This window comes from Camelina sativa, chromosome 19, assembly GCF_030686135.1.
Source record: "Camelina sativa cultivar CO46 ecotype springtype chromosome 19, ASM3068613v1".
In the NCBI taxonomy this organism is placed as follows: Eukaryota; Viridiplantae; Streptophyta; class Magnoliopsida; order Brassicales; family Brassicaceae; genus Camelina; species Camelina sativa.
In genome coordinates, this window is record NC_141898.1 from 18,609,154 (window position 1) to 18,623,668 (window position 14,515).

The following is a 14,515-nucleotide window of genomic DNA, read 5'->3' on the forward strand; positions in this document are numbered from 1 at the left end:
CCATGTTTTGCATTGTTTTTACCCTAACCTTAGCATTTTTAGGTCATTTACTGTAGGAATCCACATTTAGGCCATTTAGGGTGTTGCATTCTTGCATTTGCATATTTTGGATGAAAACAGGTGTTTAAGAGCCAAAAATGGGGAGAAACAAGGTCAAATCCGAGCATGTACCCGAAGGAGCTATGGAGCATGAAGAACAGTCCGAACACCAACCCGATCGAAGAGGATCTAAGAACAGAAAGAACAAACCGAAGACCTACCCGAAGAGCAACCCGAGCTCATCCTCGTGCACCCCATCGAGCAGACCCTTGGGCAGGACTGGGAAGCTAGGGTTAATGGGTTTCCATATATAAACCCTCCCTCTTCTTCCTCTCGCCCTAGCACGCCGCAGACCCTCAGAACCGAGAGCGAGAGCTTCTGGGAGAGAAATTGAGCAACTCAAACACTTTCTCTACTTTTTTAGGATTTAATTTCGTTTCTTTTTGCATTTTTGATTCTATACTCTTCTATTCTACTTCTATTTTTAATACAATGCAATTTTCGATTATCTATGTTTCTATGTTTTCTGCAATGAGATCTGAGTAGAGAAGTAAGGTTTCTAGGGATGGGATAGACGATTTTGTGTTCTTGATCGGTTAGGATGTCTTAGCTTGGTTGTTTATGTTTTATAAATTCCCTTCTAGATTGGTGTTCTTAATGCTATCAACAAACCGAGAGGGTTAGATTAGATCTAGGGTGTTTTACCATCGAGAGGTGTAGATGAAATGTTTGAATCAATCAATGCTAGAGATTTACTCACTTAGCCTAAGAGATTAGATGAGTGAGGGGTTTATTGACAATAATGAATCGGTTTGTATTGCCTGCTTGGTCATGTTTCTCCAACGAGAGTTGGGTAGGGGAGTGATTAAGGTTGAATGTTTCTATCACGAGAGTGTTTTAACAAGATTTTAGAGATTCATTGTCTAGGGAATATTTGCTTGAGGCATGTAGGGCATCCATATTGGTCAAGAACACTTAGGAGTCGATTACCCCATCCTTAGGACCTTCGTATTTAGATTGTTTACATTTTTATTCATAACTCGATCACTTACCCGAACAGGTACACGATCACCTGCTTCGAGTATACCTTCGAGTTGTTCTTGCTTCTCTCATTTACTCGATCACCCCACCCGATCCTGTACTCGAATGCTTGCATCGAGTGCTTAAGTCGTGTGGTTCTTATTTATTTGCTTTCTTTTATTTATTTTAGGATTGTTAGATCAAACCCATTAATTGCTTGGCTTGACTTGCTTGTTTCTGATCGCATCCCATCTGCTAGCATAACAACCATTTGGATTGATAAACCTTTGTACTACAACTGCATAGGGAATTGATACCCTGGGTGAAAATCCTGTTACCAATTTGGCGTCGTTGCCATTTGGTTGAATTTAAATTTGCTACATTTAAGATTTCAGCACTTGCTAGATGAAGTTCTATCTTCCATTTTGGTTCGGTACTGACTTGTTTGCATTCATGTTTGTTTGTTTTGAATTTCAGGTACAACCCGAGTACCCACCCGACCCGTCACTCGATCACCTGGATTGAGTTGAACCTCGTGTACTAACTCGGTCAACTCCTTTTGCATGCAAACACGATCCAAAGGTAGCCAACACTTGAGTCCTTTCATCGACAACATCGACAGACCTAGGCTACTACGTCAACAACAAGTCCAGCAACCACAACCAACAACAATTGATGAGGAAATGAATAACCAGAATGGTCCACCAGCTCCTTAAGCAAGGACCAACATAGGAGCAGGAGATGCTCCATCTACTCACACTCAAAGACATGGCATTGTCCCACCTGCTGTTCAGAACAACAACTTTGAGATAAAGAGTAGTCTCATCCAGATGATACAAAGCAACAAGTTTCATGGATTGCCAATGGAGGACCCATTGGACCATCTGGATGAGTTTGATAGGCTCTGTAGCCTAACCAAGATCAATGGAGTTAGTGAAGATGGATTCAAACTCCGGCTTTTCCCATTCTCTTTGGGAGACAAAGCACACATCTGGGAGAAATCACTCCCCAAGGAGTCCAACACCACTTGGGAAGCGTGCAAGAAGGCGTTTCTAGGTAAATTCTTCTCCAACTCCAGAACCTTAAGGCTGCGAAATGACATCTCCAGCTTTGTTCAGAGAAATAATGAGACGTTCAGTGAAGCTTGGGAACGTTTCAAGGGATACACTACCAGATGCCCTCATCATGGTTTCAGTAATGCTTCATTGCTAAGTACACTATACCGAGGAGTGGTCCCTAAGATACGGATGTTGCGGGACACCGCAAGAAATGGTAACTTCCTCAACAAGGATGTTGATGAAGGTTGGGATCTAGTGGAGAACTTGGGTCAATCTGATGGGCATTACAATGAGGAATATGATCGCACTGTGCGATCTACTGGAGAGGAAGATACCAAGTACAAGAGGGACATGAAAGCCCTCAATGACAAGCTTTATAAACTCCTTAACCAGCAGCAGCATGTACATGCAATCTCAGAGGAAGAGCAGTTTCTACAACAAGATGGGGAGAATTCTCATCTAGAAGATGTGAACTACATCAACAACCAAGGAGGTTACAACAAAGGGTACAACAACTACAAACCGAATCCGAATCTATCCTACCGTAACCCAAATGTTGCAAACCCTCAAGACCAAGTCTACCCATCCGCCGTTCAAGGAAACCAGCAAAAGCCTTTTGTTCAATACAATCAAGGCTATGCCCCTAAGCAGCAATATTCTGGCAATTACCACCAACCAATTGCACCACCTGGATTCCAACCACAGAAAGGCCCGCAGAACCAATCCCAATAAGCTGAAATCTGCGGCCTAATTCAACATATGATCCAAAACCAAGCATCCGCTGCTATGGACAACGCAAAACGGTTTACAGAGATGAGCAACAAGATCGATTTTGGATACAACGACTTGACTGCCAAGTATGATTCCCTCAACACTAAGCTGAGGTATCTGGAGGGCCACCACAACAACCAACCACCTCGAAAGATCAACCAGCTTCCAGGTAAAGCTGTTCAGAACCCAAACGATTATGCCACTGCCCAAATCATTTTCCTTGATGATGCTTATGAGGACTACCTCACTGAGGAAAGTCATGTTCAAGATGGGGAGGATATGGATCATTATGGGATGAATGAGTCCCAATATTACATATTCGAGTAGGAACCCGAGCTTTCACCCGAGGAGACTAATCGAGTCGACGATCGAGCACTAGTTCGAGAATCACAAATCGAAGAACCACCCAAGGCAGAACCCGATGACTCACCCGATGATGGTGATCGGATGATACATCGAGTAGATGTTCAGATGACAGATCAACTTCAACTGCCTGTACCAAAAGAAGGGGAACCAGAGGAAAGGTTCAATGCTGCTCTTGACATCCAATTAGAGGCGCTTGCAGAGCGTATGGCCAAGCGAGAAGCTCCACCTCCTAAGCTCTTGCCACCACACGAACTTCGAGAGGAAATCACCAAGGAGACAGCTCAGCTGGAGATTGAGGTTAAGGAAGCAGTCAAGCAAATTGGGAATGCAATATTGAGGAGTGGAGTGTGCTTAGATCCTGAGCTATGAACCGAGGAGAAATTGGAGGATCCCGGCTCTTTTACTCTGCCGTGTTCAATAGGACTCCGGATTTTCGACAACTGTTTGTGCGATTTGGGAGCTTCAGTCAGCATCATGCCACTGTCAGTTGCCAACAAGATGAGTTTTAGCTGTTTTAAACCTAGTAGTCTGTATTTGGTTCTAGTTGATAGAACAATCAGACACCCCAATGGCGTTCTGGAAGACTTACATCTCAGGATTGGAAGAGTGGAAGTTCCTACTGATTTCATGATCCTTGATTTGAATAAGGAACCATATGATCCACTGATCCTAGGAAGACCATTCTTGGCAACAATTGGAGCAGTGATTGATGTGAAACATGGGAAGATCAGAATTGAGCATGGAGAGCATTTCCAGATGGAATTCAGCGTCAAGAAAGGAATTAAAAGGCCAACTATTGATGGTCAAGTTTTTTCCACTAAGACAAAGCAAAGAAGAGTCAAGCATCTTAAAGAAGTCTAACACTACATTTGCTGTGGAACCAGGACAAGACCAGGAGGATTGGTTGAGCCATTTTGTCCCAGTGGAGAGGATTTCAGAACCTCTCCTTCCTAAAACCCATGCTTAAAGGGCATTAAGAGTAAAGCTTAGTGACTTTAAACAAGCTCACTTGGGGGAAAGTCCCAAAGGTATCTTTTTATTTTTATTTTTCTTTTAATTTTATTTATTTGTTTACTTTGTATTATTTTCGATTCTTAGATATTTATCATAAAAAAAAAGAAAAAAAGAAGAAAGATAAATTTTGGGGAACCCGAGACCCTACCCGAATTCATACCCGACGCGCCTGGTCGTGTTCCCCTTCGAGTGGCGAGTGGCGTCCGAATTCCACAGCCCCAAGCCCAATCTCGGTGAAGCCCAAGAAGCCAACCCTCTCTATTTAAGAAGCCTCAACCTCACAACTCCATAATTCCCTAAGTTTTCTCTAAACCCTAAACTCTTTGTCTTCCAAACTTCTTCTCTCTCTCAAGAAATCGAGTTTTCTTTGTCTTTGTGGACTAACCCTATTAATCTCGGCCTAGTCTCTGTTTTTACCTTCAAGGATCCACTAATGGCACCAAAAAAAGAAGGGGAGCAAATCAACCTCCGCCGCTACTAGAACCGGAGGTGAAGCCGCCGAAGCTCGTGATTCCCAGGGAGGAGGAGATGTTTCGCGTTCCCAACCGTTGAGTGGACGTTTTGCATCCCCAACCCGATGCTCAACCCGATCCACCACCCGAGAAGGTGCTCGAGCAACCGATCGGGTAGATACCCGTGTTCTCTCTCTCGACCCAGTAGCTGTTGCAATCCGCCGATCTCCTCAACGTTAGGACCTGTCTACGTCCGAGAGAACCGTTACTAATCCTATGGAGGTCGATTCTGATGCCGGTGGAGGAGAACCAGAGGAGATCCAAACCTCGCGGTTAAGGAGCAGAGTTGCGGTTGCAAGAGGGAAGAGACCAGCCTCTGAAAGGGCTGAGAAGGTGGCCAAGAGAGCAGCTGAGGAAGAAGATCGAGACTCAGAGGAGGAGAGCCGTGACCAAGAGGAGGAGCAGAGAGAACGCACACGCCTAGCTTTGCGGAAGCTGATGCAGAAAGAGGTGGAAACTTCGTCGAAGCTCTTCAAGATCCTCTCGCAAGATGAGATTTTTAGGAACACGTTACCCTCACCGAGAAACTATGAAGCAATTGGGCATCGCTAGAGACGTCGAGTTCCTGTTCGACATGTGCCACCTGGGCCAGATGATGCGAGCCAACCTCGAGGCTTATGAGGAGGAGACTGTACACTTATTATCCATGCTGCGGTTACATTTTTTTTAAGACCACCCGACCCTACTACCCGATGGGGGGATCGGGTTCATCACTTTCTATGTGCAAAACAAGGAGTACCGGCTTACATTCAAGGAGATGGAGAAGCTGTATGGTTTCCAGGCTGGGAGTGGAGAAAACATGGAGGTGAGCAAGGAGGAGATGAAGTCCCTATGGCTGACAATAGGAGACAAGCTTCCCTACAAGTCTACAAGCTCCAAATCTGCTCAGATAAGGAGCCCTGTTTTGAGGTACTTTCATAAGTCTCTAGCTTGTACCTTATTCGCTAGGAAGGAGACTGGAAATGTGAACGATCATGAGCTCCAGCTGCTAGACATTGCCTTGTGTGGAGTCTTAGACAATGCTAGGGATGGTACACCGCTAGTAGGAGATGTTGCGGATACTAGCATGGTCTTTGTGCTGCTCGACCAGTTCTTCTACCTGAAGTCTTGGGCAATGAAAACTGAGAGGAGAGATGGAGCTGGAGAGATCTCCATAGGAAGTTTGGTCACACTGATTTTGGTAGCTTGCGATGTGCCCCTAAAGGGAGAGGTTCATGAGTCGAGATGGCTAGACATCGAGTATCTAACACTGGCGAGATTCTTGGCCTATGAGAGGCCAAATGGCATGTCGCTCTTCAAGTTTTTCCATCCAGCTGTCGGAGCCGCCCAAATGATCCTACCCAACGTCGTGTGCACCAAAGTCCGGCTAGGGTACAACATAGACTTCACACCACCTTTGGAGGAGCTGTACAATCTGGAGGAGGAATCTGAAGCTGAAGGATAGCAAGCAGAGCAAGGACAGGGAGATAACTCGGAAGATTTTGTTTTTGAGAAGTATGTTTTCTCTCAAAAGCAACCTGTTGGGGTGAAGGAAGCTCACAAGAGGATCAGCTGGTTGAAGAGGATGAACAAGTTTTTGGCAAGGAAGGTAAAAGACCTCACTGGCTCAGTGAAGGTAATGGGAGGCCAGATCAAGGAGCTGCAAGACAAGGCAAGCTGTGCCTCAGCCACAAGTCTTTTTCTCTGATGTAGTACAGCTCCAATTCCCAAGTCTGATGCATCACACTCTACTTCGAACATAACTTCAAAATCTAGGATGGCTAACACCGATGCTTGTGTGAGCCTCTCTTTCAACGTGTTGAAGGACTGTTCTTGAGCTTCTCCCCATGAGAAAGGCACGTTTTTCTTGATCACGACAGTCATTGGTGCAGCCACTATACTAAAATCCCTGACAAACCTCCTGTAGAAGCTTGCGAGACCATGAAAGCTGTGAACGTGTCCAATCAAAGTTGGAGTAGACCATTCTCTTATTGCCTTAATCTTCTCCTCATCCACCTGTAGGCCCTGTTTACTTACTACGAAACCTAAGAAAACACAGTTATCAAAACAAAAGGAGCACTTCTTTAGGTTAGCATAAAGGCCTTCCTTCCAAAGCGTTTTCAAAATTAACCCTAGATGTTTAATGTGGTCAGAATGGCACTTACTGTAAACAAGTATGTCATCAAAATAAACAACAACAAATTTACCAATAAATGACCTTAGAACCTGGTTCATTAGTTGCATGAAGGTGCTTGGGCATGACAAGCCACTGATAGAGACCTTGCTTGGTTTTAAACGCGGTTTTCCACTCGTCGCCTTCCCTCATTCAGACCTAGTGATAGCCGCTCCTCAAGTCAATTTTGGAGAAGACGATTGCACCACTTAAGTCGTCCAACATGTCATCTAGACTCGGAATAGGATGTCGATATTTGATGGTGATGTTGTTGATTGCTCGACAGTCTACACACATCCTCCATGTACCATCCTTCTTTGGAACCAAGAGAACTGGTATCGCACACGGGCTGAGGCTCTCTCTGATGTACCCTTTGTCCATGAGTTTACGCACTTGCTTCTCTAACTCCTTAGATTCCTCTGGATTCATTTTGTAAGCTAGTTTGTTAGGTAGAGCAGAACCTGGTACAAGAAGCTGGTTTCCACTGAATTCGGGCATCTGATGCATGATCCATCCCTTGCCAAATGTCTGTGAGATAAGTTCTCTGCCACTGAAATACAGTTATAAAGGCATCTTCAAAGGATATAGTGAATCTTTGGAGTTGTGTCCAGTCTCAAAATTTGCTGGTATAGGGGATTGATATTAGGATTAATGGCATCTTGCGGTCGATCTCTTTGAGATATAATCTCTGAATATACCCAGTAGCCAGATTTGACAAAGTAGGAACCATGCTTGGTGTAATCCCAAGAGAACCTATCTTTTCTAATAACCCCACCTGGCCTTATCTCCAAGATACCCTGACAAACATCCTCTGAAAAACTTTCTGAAATCAGCTCTGTTTTTTATTCTATCCCATTGTCGCTCAGCAGGTCACTTACTCGATTGAGTGAGGAAATCTGAGAGTATCTATTAGGGTTAACCTTTTTCACCTGGAGGATAGCTTGAGCCGGTGTTGTTTGTATCCATGGGCAATCCAAATATCAATGTCCTTCCCACTACCGATAATTGATTTAACCCCTTATCGCATCAACTCCTGAGCTTCATGAATACTCCTCTAGGCGAATGAGGGTCTTGACCCTAATGGAGCATGCAGAGGGTCGGAATTGCGGAAATATCTGCTATTATAGATTTTGGTCAGCAGGGACTCCTTATGAGAGAGCATCCTCCATAATTATTTCCCAAGAAAACCTAAATCGAAGGCCTCAATATCTTTAAAGCCGAGACCTCCTAGGTCCTTTGGTTTACTTAAGTGTTCCCAAGCCTTTCAATGCATTTGTTTTGAATCTTTGTTATTCTTCCACCAAAAGTCAGCCATAAGAGATGCTATTTGCTCACATACTGTTTTTGGGAGTTTGAAACATGACATGGTGTGAGTGGGAAGAGCCATAGCCACCGCTATAAGTAAAACTTCTTTGCCTCCCGGAGATAAGAAATTATTTTCCCTTCCTGAGACTTTCAGACTGAATCAATCCTTGAGATAACTCAGAGATGAAATATTTGACCCTCCGAATGATTCTGGCAACCCAAATACTTGCCTTGGCCTCCTTCTTGGTATATGCTTAGGTTTTGTTTAATTTCCTGTCTTCTCTCTTCCGGGATGAGTTTACCAAATGTAATACTGGATTTTTGGTAATTAACTCTCTGACCTGAAGCTAGACTATATTCTTCTATGACCTTGATGATCTGATCCAATTCTTCACTTTTTTCCTTGCAGTAAAACATGTTGTCATCAGCGAAGAGTAGGTGAGATATAGCTGGGGCTTTTTTGCTACTTTGAGGCCAGTGATCTCTCCTTTTGACTCGGCAATCTGTAAAATCTGGATCAACATTTTTGTACAGATAACGAAGAGGTAGGGGAGAGTGGGTCACCCTGACAGAGAACTCTTGATGGAGTGATATCACCATACGGCAAACCGTTAATCATTACCTTATATTTGACAGTCCTTATGCATTCCATCATCAGTTTGATCCAAGTATCAGCAAAGCCCAAGACTTTCATTGCCCCTTCCAAGAACGACCATTCCACTCGATCGAAAGCCTTTGATATTCCGTTTTGATAGCCACAAATTCAGCTGAGCATTTGATTTTGGATCTGAGTGCATGCAAGAGTTCATGTGCAACTTGGATGTTGTCACTGATAAGCATGCCTTCTATAAATGCCGCTTGCGTCTCAGAGATGATTTTGGGGAGGATTTTCTTCAGTCTGGAAGCAAGCAGTTTACTGATGATCTTGTAGAAGACATTGCAGAGGCTTATTGGTTGGAAGTCGATCATTCTGTTCACCTGCATCTTCTTTGGGATGAGGCAAATATTTGTATTGTTCATGGCAACTTCTAGGTGACCAATCTCTAGAAAGGATTTGACAATTTTAGTTAGATGAACGCTCATACTATCTCATAATTGTTGATAAAAATGTCCTGCCATGTCGTCCGGGCCTGGGCACTTGCTTGGATTGATGACAAAAGTTGCTAGCTTAACCTCCTCAGTGGTTACGACCGCCAACAGAAGCTCATTCATTTGCTCAGTGACTCTTGGCGTAATTTCCTCCATTTTATACAGATGGAAGCCGACATCTTCCGAGGTAAAAAGCAATCTGAAATAGGCTTCAGCAACTCCACCCATGTGAACATCTGATTACTATTCTTTGCCTGAATCATTCCCTAATTATTGAATTCGGTTTTGAGCCCTTCGGCTTTTATGGCAGAGTGGAAGAACTTAGAGTTTTTGTCTCCACCTTGCACCCAGGTGAGTTTGCTTTTTTGTCTCCAGATTTGCTCTTCCATTCTATACTCTTGGTTGAGATTCTGCTTTAGCTGTATGAGGAGGTGAGGTTGGAAGGGTACTTGCCTAGTTGCAGCATCAATTTGGAATTGAAGATCTTGAATTCGCTTGGAAGAGTTAGGTTTGTTGACTCACTTCCATTGTGAAATCTCCTTTTTGCACCTTGCTAACTTTTCCATCATCAAGTCCCCTGAGTCCTTCAGTTGGCTTTGCAAACATGATCCATGAATTCCTTGAAACCCCCTCTACATACTAGCCGCTTATCGTACTTAAATCCTGCCTATTTTTTCGAGTGCTCTCCCATGAGATTCTCCCATGAGATTGTTGATGAACGGACTGTGATCTGAGCAGATCTTACGAAGGTAGATAGCCTGGGACTGTGATCTCCATCCAAAGCTTATCCGCAACTGTTCTGTCCACTCTGCACTAAAGAAGTTCGTTGTTTCTATTACCATACCAGGAGAATTGGTATCTTTGATGCTTTATTTCCAATAAACCGTTTGCCATCAATATACTTTTGAAGTTTTGACATGATCCGCCTGATCTTTCTGGGCCTCCCTTCTTCTTTGAGGGATTTACTAGTTCGTTAAAATCTCCAGTCATCATCTAAGCTTGATCCCTTGTCTCTCCCAATCTTGACAATCTCTCCCAAACATCCCCTCTTTCACTTTGAACCGGTTCTCCATATACACCTATGAGGAAGAAGTGTTTGCCATGCCAGCTGATCAATGCATCTATCATTCGTTTGTTTGAGCTGAAGATCTTTACCTGAGAGCTAACCACCATTTTTCCCATCTGGTTCCACAGTATGGAGATCAAAATAGCCTAGATGTCCTAATACATTCTCCAAGTAACTTCTCTTCTTTTTGGTTTCATAGAGGAATAGAACCTCAGGGAAATCCTGACCACGTATCTCCCGTATATGTCAAACTATAGGGGTATTCTCCACCCCTTGACATTTGCAACTCATAATCCTCATGATGACTTCGAAGGGTTGGAATTAACCATCAACCCATCTTTCGAGTGTTTGCCACTGCCACTCCCAGATGATCTACCAGAAGAGTGGTGTCGGCTTGCTGCCACTGAGGAAGAAGAGTGATTTGAATCCTGAGTTGCCACATGGGCAGAATGATCAGATTTTTCAAGGGAATCAGAAGCTTTTAGACTAGAGGAAGAGGCTTGAGAACCTAGCCTTTCAAAAACTGATGGAGAGAGTGAAGACTTTCCTGCAGAACATTGCCTTTCAGATTCCTTCAGTCTCTTGGAGCTTCCACCTAACCTTTCCAAAATGGAGGGAGAGTGATCAGGTTTCTCACCGGATCCTTTTCTAGCTTTCTTATTGAATATTTCTTCGCTATCGCAATCCCTTTTATGCTTGCTATGAGGAAAAGAGATTTCTCCTGACAACTGGGAGATTTTTCCTTCGGTGTTGGGCTCCAAGAGTCTATCTGTTGGTCGCCATTCTTGAATAGGATGGTAGCTCCAGGCTGGACCAGACTATCTTTGAAACTTATGCCTTTGGAGGGTATGTCTGTAAGATTGGCTAGGGGAGCCTCCTTTGACTATTGAGAGGCGTCCTTAGAAGCTTTCTCCTTCCCTTTATTCTTACCCTTGAGCTTTACCGAAGTAGCTTGCGACTTCCCAGACTTTCTTCCACCTCCTAATACTTGAGGTTGAACTTGGAAAGGACAGATCGATTGGTCATTGGTCAATCTCATACAGGTTAAGCAGACTTTTAGCAATTTTCATATTCCAGCTCAATTATTGCTCCTCACCTGAAGAGAACCTTGCAATCTTTAGAAACAGAAATGGTTCCTCCGCATTAATCCATGCCCTAGCTCTAACGTATTCTAGAGACGATGAGTTTTTTGCATGGAGCTCTATAGCCTCGACCTTACCAAACGGTTCAATAATACTCTCGACTGTCTATTTCATCAAAAGGTGGATGGGGATAACTCTGATTCGAATCCAGAAGAGGATGAGCTTTAGGAAGTCTGGTTCCGGGTTAGCTTCCACTGATCTAAGGTTATTATCCATCTGTTCATGAACCAAGGAAGTCCTCTACAAAACGGCAAGACGAGAAAGAGACTGAAGAAGAAGCCACTTAAACTTACAAAGAGCAGAAAGAAGAGAGAGATTTCAGATTCACAGAGAAAAAAAAAATGAGACTTTAAGGGCTCAGAACTGAAAATCGCCTCTCAAGAGCATCCTAGCGGAAAACCCCTTAATTGATAGTGTTTTCTATATAATTGACATGATATATTCCAAAAAAAAAAAATCTCTCATGCTTTTTCTATTTACTCCAACCAAACATTCTATTTTTGTAATATCACATGCTATTTATACGATAATTACATGTAATTTTAACATGATTCATGCTATCTTTTAAAATTACCCTATCACCACCTATCTAATTACTTTCAGTCACCACCATTGTCACCTCTGTAACAATCACAGCCACCGTCTCTTCAACGTGTATACTCAACTTTAATTTTGGTATTCACTATAACTTATTGTAGCAGTATCTCTTTTCAATTATTCAGTCACAAATTATATATCTTATATTGGATTTTTAGATTTTGTAAAACTTGTAAATTAGAAGGTTAATTTGGTAACTACTCTACCCCTACTAGTCATTTATTAAAGAAAACTGACTCATATTTTCTCAGTTTTTTTGCATTCATAGTTTATCTACTAATATTGCTCAATAAAGAAAACTTGAAAATAGAGGACTGTGTTTGTACCTAAGCTGCATGGAATCAGAAGCGACGGATACGCGGAAGCGTTTGGAAAACGGAAAGCGAATTTACAAAAAAAAAAGGAAGCGGGTACATATTGGAAGCGTTATATAAAACATACATATATATATATATATATTAATATATATGTGTGATTAACATTGTAGATAACTAGACATATTAGGTTTTTTGGGTTAAAAACTACATATATTAGTTAAACATGTGTATTCAATTATTATTCAACACATATCTAATTTAAAGTATTTGTTTTATTTTCAAATTTATATTATTGCATTCGGTAGAATAAATCAATATTCTAATTGGGTAATTAAATATAGGTGAAGAAGATTTGATGGAAATACATTAATTAAATTAAACCAAACTGAAGAAATATAATTAATTGGGCCTCGAAGCCTTAATTGGCCAAGAGAATAAAAAAACATAACAGAGCAGTCATGTGTATAATTGTTTATCTTCTTCATTTAGATCTGAAAACCACCGGTAACGAGTAAAAAAAACTCCGATCACGATTCCGAGTTGTTAAAATTTCTTCCAACTTAGAAATGGATGCTTCTAAAACGCTTCCCATCGCCACTTTTTAGGAATCACGCTTCATTTGCGATTCTGAGCGATTCCTAGCGTTTCTGATTTTGCTTCCGATTCCAAAGCAGGAATCAGAGCTTCACTCGCGCTTCCATGTAACGTAGGTTTGTATGCACAATAAGTATATAGGGGATAGTAGTGTAAGTTTATGAATCTCCGTGGAGAGTTATGATATTAACATAAGCCTTATATAGGCATAACAAGAGTGCTCTACAAGTATATTGTTTACATTTATCAAGACTCAGGAAATATTCTATATTCCTATATTCTAACACTCCCCCGTAGTCAGAGAAGAGGTTTACAGATGCTCATGCTGGACCAAAAAGCTTCAAAGAGAGAGACCGGAAGACCTTTGGTGAAAATGTCTAACATATTGTAGAGAAGATGGAACATGACAGACCTGAACGTGACCAAGAGCTACCTTCTCTCGGACAAAATTGATGTCAATTTAAGCATGCTTGGTTCGTTGATGCTGCACCGGGTTAGAGGAGAGGTAGACAGCTCTAACGTTATCACAAAACACCATTGAAGCCTTATCAAGTTGGATGCCAAGCTCAACAAACAAATTTCGAAGCCATGTTAGTTCAGCAACGGCATTGGCAACGCCTCGGTATTCAGCTTCAGCACTAGACCAAGAGAAGGTTTGTTGGCGCTTGGAAGACCATGAGATGAGATTAGAACCACGGTAAAAACAATAGCTAGATGTGGAGCGACTTGTGTAGGACAACCTGGCCAGTCGGCATCAGAATACGCAGTGAGAGCGGAGGGTGAGCAACCGGTTTGAGGACCACTAGACCATTCAGCATCCAAATATGCGGTTAAACCGGAGAGTGTCGAACGATGAAACTGAAGACCATGAGAGATAGTACCTTAGCGAAGTATCCATTTGAGAGCAGTATAGTGAGCTTCATGTGGATCATGCATATAGAGGCACACGTGGTAAATTGCATATGAGATATTTGGACGTGAGAAGGTGAGATACTGTAAGGCATCGACAAGACTGCGATAGAGTGTCGCATTCTTCATAGGAGGAGTGTCATCATTAGCAAGCTTTGATTTTGTGTCAACCGGAGTGAGACAGGGCTTACACTCTGTCATGTTAGCCCGATGAAGCAAATCAGCAGCATAGTTTTGTTGATGCAGAAACAGACCTATTGCATTGTGAGTGACACCAAGACCAAGGAAATGATGAAGACGACCAAGATCAGTCATGGAAAACTCATAACTCAGAGAAGTAATGATCTTAGTAAGGACAATGGGGACAAACGCGATGAGGACAATGTCATCAATGTAAAGCAAGAGATAAGCTGTCTCAGGACCACAATGTAGAATAAAGAGAGATGGTTCTGATAGGCTTTGACAAAAACCAATACTCTTAGCAAAACCGCAAAGCGTGTATACCAAGTACAAGGTGCTTGCTTAAGACCATACAAGGAGCGATGCAGAAGACACACATGATCA

At 42.5% G+C, this 14,515-nt stretch overlaps 1 non-coding gene across 1 annotated transcript; it reads right to left on the bottom strand.

The window, feature by feature from the left end:
- Positions 1–2,144: 2,144 nt before the first annotated feature.
- Positions 2,145–2,251, bottom strand: LOC147920768 (small nucleolar RNA R71). Its single transcript, XR_015591863.1, has one exon. It is a non-coding gene; the product is annotated as a small nucleolar RNA R71 (small nucleolar RNA).
- Between the last annotated feature and the right edge of the window lie 12,264 nt (positions 2,252–14,515).